A 10,634-nucleotide genomic window follows, 5' to 3' on the forward strand; every position below is an offset into this window, starting at 1 on the left:
CGTGCCGCATCTACTGAAGCCCACAAGCCTAGCACCCGTGCTCTGCAATGAGAAGCCAGCGCAATGAGAAGCCCATGCACTGCAACAAAGAGTAGCCCCCGCTCGCCGCAACTAGAGAAAGCCCTGGCGCAGCAGCGAAGACCCAACACAGCCAAAAATAAATAAATAAAATAAGTAAATTTATTTAAAAAAAAAAAAAAGAACACTGTTGTCCCTGGCTCAAACTTCTCTCCCAGACCTGCCACGTCACCCGTGAAAGGGGTCTTGAGGCTTCCTGAGCTCTCCTGACTGGTGTGCTCCCACCGGCCGGGGCACTGGGAAAGGTTGTCCATGTATTTCAGGTTATTTTCGTTTTCAAAGAAACTTTTCATCTATCAATATTTGATGAGGGTAATTTCAAAGACTTGTTTAGTATGATCTGCACATAAGGAGCCCTTCCGAGTATTTATCACGCTCCGGGTATAATTACATTCAAATCCTGAGACACTGTTGCTAGGTTACTGTTGCTGGAGGTTCCTCTGACTTCCATGCTCGAGGTGCTGCGTCTCCCCCGTGCGATGTTAGGGACAGGGGACTGGCAGAGTAGGGCTCGTCATGGCCCTTAATGAAGGTGAGACTTCGGGGTCTCTCATAGGGATGAGAGAGAGCGCATGTGTTGCAGGGGCACCTTGCATACCTCCCCAGGTGGGGCTGGAGGCACAGATCACGTGGTTCCTGCAAGCAAGATTAAAGAGGTGGGAAGGGATAAAAGAGGGCAGTTGCTGCCTTGAGAGACTCCCCGGGAGGAGTCATCTCCGAGCCTTCCCTCCTGCCACAATTCTTCCCGAGAACTGAGCACACATCCTGCATCCTCCCAGGGCCCCAGGAGGAGTTCTGTTCTGTCGGCAGGAGGCTGCCCTTGTCCAAGGACACAGGCAGCTTCTGACGGGAGAGCACCTGCCTTCTGGGCTGAACAGCGTCGGTTCTCCCAGTCGAAGGTGGAAAATCAGGATAAGGAGCCAGAAGCCCGCCTTCTCCTAGTGAGGCTCCCCCACAAGACTATCTTGTATAAACTGGGCCAGGGGTGACTGGAGTGTTGAACCTGGGCTGTGTTTACTGGTGCCTTTGCAGTGTGGAAACAGGGGCAGGAGGCCTTCAGGCTCACATTTGCGGAAAGTCTCAAATGTAGACTTTCAATGTTATTTCCAAATGAGGCTAAGTGGACAAGTATTGCCCTTTCATGTATGTGTGTGTTTCTTTTTCTTTCTCCTTTTCTTCTCTTTTTTTTTTTTTTTTTTTGTTGACACAGTTAAAGCAGTCAACTTGTTAAATGTAAGCCTTTAAAAAACACAGACCTACTAGAGCATGGACTTGAGGATATGGGGAGGGGGAAGGGTAAGCTGTGACGATGTGAGAGAGTGGCAGGGACATATACACACTACCAAATGTAAATTAGATAGCTAGTGGGAAGCTGCCACATAGCACAGCGAGTTCACCTCTGTGCTTTGTGACCACCTAGAGGGGTGGGATAGGGAGGGTGGGAGGGAGGGTGACACAAGACGGAAGAGATATGGGAACATATGTATATGTATAACTGATTCACTTTGTTGTAAAGGAGAAACTAACACACTATTGTAAAACAGTTATACTCAAATAAAGATGTTTAAAAAACTGCAAAAAAATAAAATAAAAAATAAAATAAAATATACCACATATTTACAATTCTGTTTTGGCATTTACATTTCTTTTCGATCAATTAGGACCTTTCAAAAGTGGCCTGTGCCTGCCAGCAACCCCCTCACTCCAACCCCACCCCCGGTCTACCTCTGAAAGCTTGGTTTAATTTCTCCCCAAGCGCGTCTGGCACCTTGCAGTAGATTGCTAATCCATGGATGCTGCCTTTGTGGCCATACATTGATTAATGGCTGGTCAGGTCCAAACGCATGCATCTGTGTTTAATGCACTACTGAGTCAGCACCACTGGGCTTGGGGAAGAAAAAAAGGAAATAAAACGCAGGCAGGTGGGTTCGGGATGGAGTTTAGCATTGGATTTGCATTTCCTGACTCTGCTGCCCAATCTATTTCCCATTGGCCTTTAGAAATGTGCTAGATTGAATTGTGTTTCCTACTGCAAATTTTAAATAAGGTGTATGATACAGTAGGCATTACTATCCACAGTCCCCTGGGTATAGCTGCAAATACGCTTTTAAACCTCAGAGCAATTTCCCCAGTCATCGTGGAGCAATAATTGCTATTAGAAGGAATGTACACCTAGGTACACACACAATGTTTGTAGCTCATCAGTGGGTAATATCAATTGTTGTCAATTTTTAATGCAAAAAATGATTAAAGACTTAGCAACTGTTCAAAATATTTACAAACAGATTTACTATTAGTGTTTACCTTCAAAACCATAAGCAAGATCTGGAGATAATTCTTTGAGACATCAGCCAGAGTAAAACACATTTTGTTTCAGCAGTAAAAGTTTCTAAGCCTCACGTCAGGAGATGGTGTGGAGGGTAGATTTTCCCAGTCATCGAGAAGTTTAGCTACGCTAGGGAACGTTGATTCTCTACAAAGTGGCAAAGGATTCCTGGGTTCTTCCAAACAATACCGGAGAGTGGGAACGTGAGGCAACATTGCTTAATTGTGGGATTGTTTTAAAGACTCACACATCTGATCCTTGTTTGTCAACTGGATTGTTACCAAGAAGAAGAGCCACTTCTGGTTGTGCTGACCCCAGGGCCTTGACTTATTCTGCTCAGGAAGTCTTCCCAGTCTTCTGAGAGAGGGTAAGGCAACACAGAAATTTCATCTGTATTATCCAGGAAAAGAGAACCCAGACCAGAAAGTTCAATTGAGGGAATTTACTATGGGAAAATAGTTACAGCAGGGTTGGAAAAACTGAAAATGGGATGGTGAGGCAACCTAGAGATTAATAAGAGAAACCATCACCACCCCCAGGCTGGTGAGGCAAAGGGAGGGGATAGAGTGATGGAGCCCAGGAACTTGGAGCTGAGGCCATCTTGCCAGTGACGCCTCTCCCTGTAGCAGAGAGAAGGGGAAGAAACTCCCTGGATTCTCTCCTTCTCCTGTCTTTCACATTCTTGCCCATGCCTCCCACTGGCAGAAGACAGTGGGCACATGTACCTGGGAGATATATTAATAGTTTGCAGTGTTGGGCTTCTGAGGCACAAAGCAATGGGGTAGGGGTGGGGGATTGGCAAAGATGGATCTGAGGGTGAAGCGGGAATTGACTGGTCCACCAACTCAGGCACAGGGCCAGATGAGGAGAGGGAGACCAAATAGTGGAAGAGCCCGGAGGAGGGAGTAGATACTTCCAAGGGAAAATCAAGGAAGGCTCTCTGGAAGGGGCACCATCTTAAATGGGCCTTGAAGGACAGAGAAGATCTCATCAATAAGGTTAGGGATGGGAGATGGAAAGGCACAGTTAACACTCAACTGTAGCTGAAGGTAACACCCCATATGTGGGAGAGGATGGTTTTGAGATGGTAGGAGATGGGGCCAGACTAATGGGGCGAGGTCCCACGTGGTATGTGGTTGAAGAGGCTAGGCTTGAAGGCAAGACCAAGATGACAGCTGTCATGGGTCCAGTTGATCAGAAAGCTGACTCTCAGACAGAGATGGGCATGCAGGGAGTGTATGAGGATGAGCTCTCAGGATCAGCATAGACAAGCAAGAGGGGAGGGGTCAGGACTGGGCAGAGAGAGGATCTAGGCTGTGATGCAGTCATAACAAGAGCCTCAGCCAACCCCACAGGGAGCTCTGGAGCTGGGATGGCCCTTCAGAGTTGTCCTGCCCTGGGACAAGGGGACTGGACCTTCATACCTTTGCATTGGCCTGTCACTGGGTGCTGGCTGTCCCCGGAGGTAGTGTGACTCAGGGTGAGGCAGCTCACTTCCATCAGGGAGAACTCCCAGCGAGGAAGGCAGCTTCAGCAACACTTCCCTCAGTGGGGAATGGAGTCTTTCAGTCCCAGTTTGGGCAACACACCGCAGTGTCCTTTATAAGAGGCCAAGGGAAGGGGAGGGAAATAAGGGTACCTGCCAGGCACTCCACTTGTCCTTCACATGTATTCCCAGACAACACCTTGCAAGGTCAATATTACTAGCCTCATTGTACAGGCAAGGAAGCTGAGACTCAGAGAAAGTAACTTGCCCAGTGTCCCCAGGCAATAGGTAATGGGGTTGGAATCTGAACCCACATCAGCCTGACCTTATGCCCACAGGACCGGTCAGAACTCTCAAAGCAGGAAGCCTCTTATCTCTGTAAAGAAGGAAGTGAGGACATGTCCTGAGAGCGAGAGGTCAATGGTGAGAAGGAGGATGGTTTCTAGAAAGTTGAAAATAATCAGAAATAACTACAGAACTGAATGTGATAAGAGAAGAATAAATGGATTGATTACCAAGCAACAGAGAGAATTCAAGTGATGTTAGATTGCATAGCTATTTTCTGGCACTTTTTTGTTCTATTTGGCCAGTCCATAAATCAAACCGTCTTGCTTATGCTGAAGAATTCCCCATCTTATAAGCCCAGGTGGGAGAAGCTGGAAATGGCCAGTCGTCACCACCAGCTTTCCCTGCAGCCGGGTGGAGACCCAGGCTCCCCTGCTCACCCACGTCCACCCAGCTTTGTTGCATACAGGTGGCAGGGAAGCGGAGACCTCCTCGAGGAAGCTGCTCTGGTGGCTGCAGGGCTGGTGGCCTTGTCCAGCTCAGTGCTGGCGGGTGTGTGTGGCAGCACAAAGATTTGGTGTCAGCAGTGGGACCTGGGTGGTCTGTTTGGCAGTGCAATTTTGAACACATTTTGACCATTGCTCCTAGCTGGGTAGTCCTAAGTCTGGCTCTTTATTCCTCCTGCCAATTCTGTGAGTGAGCCAATATCCTTTAAAAAAAAAATTATCTTGAAACAATTTCACATTTATAAAATATTGCAAAAATAATAAACCCATAAACCCTTCACCCAGATTCCCCAAATGCTAAAGTTTTCCCACACTTGTGTTCTCCTTCTCTTATCTCTTTATCCTACTATAGTAATAGTTATTTCAGATAAGATTCATCAATAGATGCCAAATTAATGACGAAAGAATGATGAGAAATGAGAGGTTTACACCGTCTCATAATACATCCCTCAATTATATACAGGAAAAAGTAACTTCACAGTGAAGTAACGCGGCAGACGTCACTTTAACCCAGTGATCAACCTTAACATCATAAGCAATGGGACAAATTGACCCCATGTGTGTCTTTCTAGGACGTGCTAGATGGATGCACCATTACTTCTGTGACATTCCTGCAAAAATGCACAACCTAAGAAACCAACCCAATGTTCATTCTACAAAATAACCGTCCTGTTTCCCTTAATATCATTTTAGTAATTTTTATTAATTTTAAGGCAATCTCTATCCAAGTGTTTTGTAACTTGCATAACACCAAACCAATGTCAGAGCATTCTTGCAAGTTTTTTTCTGTGATGGGGTCCATGCTGGTGAGGAAAATGCCTGAATGGGGCACCATTGCAGGGACTGACTATCTTATTGCAAGGGACCCCAAGGAGCTCAGGTGGACAGAGAGAAAACAGAAATAGGTGAGGAACGCTGGAGACGGTGGATAGCGTTCAACATTCAGCTGATGCTTTTGCCTCTCAGTTTCCATCCACATCTGTGCTCCGCGGCTGCAAAATTATGGCATATTTATTCCTTCCTCTTTGGAGCAGTGATAGTGATGTATGGCAAAGGCAAAAGCAGGGGGTTGGCGCTTTCTGAGCATAACTGAGTGTCCAGCACTCTACTGCTTGGGAGGTTGCATTCTCCCTATTATGGGCCCGTATGTTGCAGTGGTTGATTATTCAGGCTCTTGAATACGTCTTCTCATCTGTAAAATGGGGATAATGATAATCCACAGTTCATAGGCATGGGATGATGATTGAATAGGATACCGAGTGTAACAGCACCCCACTTGGCCCACCATGAACACATAATGTCATCTATGAGAGTGACTGGAAGGGCGGTTGGATCAGATGATATGCTTGAGGTCACTCAGCCTCAAGAAATGAAACAGGGATTGAGCCCACACTTGCATTTCCCCTACCAGCATTCTCCTCCATGTGAAGCACAGAGAAACGAGTGGTGTAGACTGTAGATCAACCATCCATTTCACAGACAAGGAAGTCGAGGGCTGGCAGAGAGCTCTGGTCCCCCCAGGTCAGTGCCTGATGTTGCTCTAGCAGCCCCTCCCCTTTACTAGGTTCCTCCATTACCTCCACTTGTGCAAACCTTGGTGCCCTGGGAGGTGGGCAGGGAGCTCATAACTGGGTAATTGCCTTGTGGATTTTATGGGGCCATATAATAGTGTGTTGTGCAAATTTTTATGAGTATTTATTTTACAATGTCTACTGAAACCATTAACGCTTTCATTAGCTAGATTCAAGGGCCGTGGAAGGATTGACTTCCCTAAGATCAATTTTGTCTGTAGATTTTAAATAAAAGTTTATGAAAACATTGCAGGTTCATCCTAAGGCAAGCAGATGTTCTCAGTGTCTCACAGACCCAGGTGGAATTAGGAATTTGTGAACAACTATTTATCCTTTTCAATTCTGTGCTGGCTGGAAGGGGACAAATGGGAGTTACTAGACCAGTCAGTCCACAATGTTTATTACTTCTCCTTGAAACCTGGATTTCACCAGCAAAGCTGATCTCTGAGTGACCTCATGCCTTCTGAAATTGTACTTTCATTTGGATTCTGTAATTCCTAGCAGGTAAGAGGTTAAGCATGAGGTACTCAAAATGATAAAAATATAATTTCTAGTTCCTTTGAAATATGTGGCTGTACACTATAGGTGACTATACCTGATAAAGTTAGGATACTGTCTCTATGTATTTAAAATCTATGCTAAAGGCTCAGAGTCATTTATAAGATTTTTTTTTTAAGTGGTGCTGTAGCTCAAGTTGTTAAAAGAATTACTGTGCTTGAGTGAAGTGATCATTAGCAGAAGGTGATCAGGAAGAGAAGCCAGTACCTGGGAGTTTGTTTCCTGTGGGGTAAGATGAGGACGTGGATGGTTTATTTTCTCAGTGCCGAGGCATGTCATAGAGTTTATTTGATTAAAATAAATGTACATTTTTATTATGCACATCGATTAATTCCCGCCATGATATTGAAGGTAATGTCCTAAGAACTATGAAGAGAGTTGCAAAAATGAATTGAATCTTACTTGTCTGGGATACAAGTTGTTTTGTTGTTATTGCTTGTTTTTTCCTATGGGCCTTGCTTACAGTAGGTAGAGTTTATCCTTGTCCTGAGTTCATTGCCCATTTATCATTATAGATACATGCCAAGTCCTTCTCTTCTTTTATTTTTTCCCTTTTATCTTCCCTACTATTGTACTTTCCCATTCCTTTCCTTCCCATATGCAACTGTCTTTTTGCATTTGATGTTTGTCTTCTTTGCTTATCTATATTTCTATAAAAGGTTTACTGATTTACTGCATGTATTTTTAATGTGTGTAAGTGGTATTGTGTTATAGAATCTCATTCCATTTTTTACTCTTCTCACTAAACACTATGTTTTTAAGATTCGCTCATGCCACTGTGTTTAAATCTAATCTGTTGTTTCTAATTGTTGCATAATGTTCCATTCAGATTTTATTTGTGTAATAGAGTAAGCTACTTTGAGGAATAGGTCTATCTGAACTTCAGGAAAACAATTCTGCAGATTCTGGGAAGAATAGACTGGAGTCATTAGGGAAGGGGCAGCTAGGCAGCAAGTTTAACCATCTGAATGAGAGGTAACCTGGGCCAAATACTGGGAATGGAGAAAAGGAGGTGTGTGTCGGACCTATTTAGAGGTAGACTTGGTGTATTTTGACTACATGTTGGATAGAAGGAGTGAGGGGGAGAAGGAATAAAAGGGGACTCTAGGATTTTAAGCCTGAAGGGTGGGCTGTTTTCGAGCATCAATAATTGAAGGCGGAAGCACAACACAAGACCAGGTTATGGTGGGGAAAGGAGGAGAGAATAGGATTGCCTCAAACCTAGGTATTCATTTGTTTATTCAATCAACAGTTTCTGAGTCCTATATATGCCCAGCACTGAGGTAGCTGGCTAGGAGAACAGGGTGGAGGTGGGGTGTATAGAGATCTCTACTCATATTGAGTGCAAGACAGACATTAACCAAAAATCACAGAAACAAAAACATCATCGCAAGCAAGCTGTCCCAAGGGCCCTGGAAAGATGAAGGGCCCCAGATTCGAGTAGGAAATCAGGAATGAGCTCTCTGGGGACATCACCTTTCAGCTGAAACCTGGACGAGTAGGGGTTGCCCCAGTGACAGATAAGGGCAAAGGCATTCTGCACTGAGGTACAGCCTGGGGAAAGAACCTAGCACATGTGAGGTGTGACAGTGGGAAACAGTTTGGCCTGTTGGAGGAGCTGAAATAATTGAGGGTAGCTGAATTGTAGGGAATCAGGGGAAGACCAAGCTGAGTGGTGACAGAACTCAGACCACAACAGGGCTTGGAGGTCACACTACGGAGTCTGGGCATTATCCTAAAGGGAAGCACTGGAGGGCTTTAGGCAGGAGTGACCCCCGTTTGATGTGTGGGGTTAAAATCTCATTGAGGCTGCTGCATGGAGCACAGATTGGGGTGCAAGTAGGAGACATTCAGGGGTGGTTGCAGTTTTTCAGGTGAAGGGTGTGGGTGGCAAGAGGAGATGGGGAGAAAGATTGATTTGAGAGGTTTTGAGATTGAGTTGACTGGGCTTGATGATGGATGGGAATGGTGGGGGCAGGGGGCTCTGTGTCAGTGGTGGTGGGTTGAGCCTGAGCTGCCTATCGGTTATGCAAATGCAGATGTCCAGGGGTCACTTGGAAATGACACTCTGTAGGAGTGTCATGTAGGAGATGGTTTAGAGGCCATGAGATCGATTTCAGGATTACCTGCACTATGGCAAAAGGGGAAACTATGAAAATAGGTGAGATCCGTCAAGGAAGATCATATAGGGGCATCAATTGGGAAATGCCAATTTGGAAGATAAATTTTTGTTGGAGATTTAAAATTTTGTTATTCATTTTGAGACATTAAAAATGCAATAGCAAGCAAAGAAAAATATAGCATAATCTCATATTCCCATCCTCATATTCCCATCCAGAATATATATGATCATATCTGCTATATTGGAAGAAAAAAGAAATAAAATATTACAACGCCAATCCCTCAACTCCTGGCAAACACACTCATGAGTCTCATGAGTTTGGTGGCAGGATTCATCTTTGAGATACTGATTCATCTTTCTCTCTGTGTTTTCCTTTCCCTGATCTAGGCAGATCACAGACTCTATGCTTACAAACCTCAGAAGGCATTGATCTGATGTTTATGAGGTCAAGGCTGTCTGTAGAAGATGAGGGTAGTAGAGACAAGGACGGTTTCCCAGGGATTGAAGAGCATATCCTGGGAAGGTTCAGTGGTCCTGGAGCGGAGCAGTGGGGTCTGTCTCCCTGGCCCTGGCACTACTCCAAGCCCTGGCAGGAACTCAGAGTGGGCAGCCCATGGTGCCTGGCCCGCCAGCCCTGCCAAAGCTTCATGGATGCAAGCTTTGTGGGAAGGAGCAGGGCACACAGGGCTTCAGAGCCTGAGCTAGCTGAACTCTCAGTGATAACCAGAGCGGATCAATGTCCTATTTCCAAAGAGGTCTCCGCTCTGCCTTAGAACCATGGCAAAACCCCTCAGAGAAAGAAGAGGAAGCCCCGAGAAGGAGTGAGGCTGAATTTCTCACCAACCTAGCAGGATGAGAACATTGGGGTTGAAATCCAGGTACTTAACAGAAAATAAAGAAACGCAATATTTCTTGAACACTTGAGTCTATGAACAGAAGTTCATCCCCAATGTAAGTCTGTTTAGTAGGAGGAGACCATGATAGAGACAGAGTACAAAGAGGACAAGAACCAGTGCCCCTTAGGAAAGAGGCAGATGGAAAGGAGAGCGTAGTCAGCTGTGTAGCATGAAGCAGAAAGGCCTGACGGGGAGGGTGACTCAGCTGCAGGGAGGGGAAGTCTTTGAGAGCACGGAGGGCACGTGGCAAGGGCTGAGAAGAGGATGAGAAGTGAAACTTGTGTAGACGCCATTCAAGAAGATTGCTGGTAAAGAGAGGCAAGGGAAAGAAGATTTAATATTTTTCCTTTTTTGTTCTTGGTTTTCTTAGGGCTAGAAACGACTTGAGGCTCTTTCTGTCCTGAGACAGAGGGAGAAGCGGAAGAGTCTGAATAAGAAAGGTAGAGTGGATAACTGGTGGAGGGAGGTGCCTGAGCTTGCGGCAGCTGGGGTGTCCTGAAGAAGAAAGGAAGGAGAGCAGCACGGCTACATAGAGGGGCATTTACAGCATAGAGAGGGTGCTGAAGGAGCACATGGGGGAGGCCTTGATCTTCGTAGTGAATCATGTCAATGTCGAGAGGTCAATATCTGCCCATCAGGGACTTGGGAATAAAAGAAACATTTTAGGGGCTATACAGAAAAGAACACAACAAGGAATCATTAAGGCTGAATATAAGTACAACCATAATAAAATTACCATTATGGTTGCAAACTATAGGGCAGGCACTGTTCTATGCCTACTAGATAATAATTCATGTAATTAGTAG

Source organism: Kogia breviceps, chromosome 5 (assembly GCF_026419965.1).
Source record: "Kogia breviceps isolate mKogBre1 chromosome 5, mKogBre1 haplotype 1, whole genome shotgun sequence".
NCBI classification, from domain to species: Eukaryota; Metazoa; Chordata; class Mammalia; order Artiodactyla; family Physeteridae; genus Kogia; species Kogia breviceps.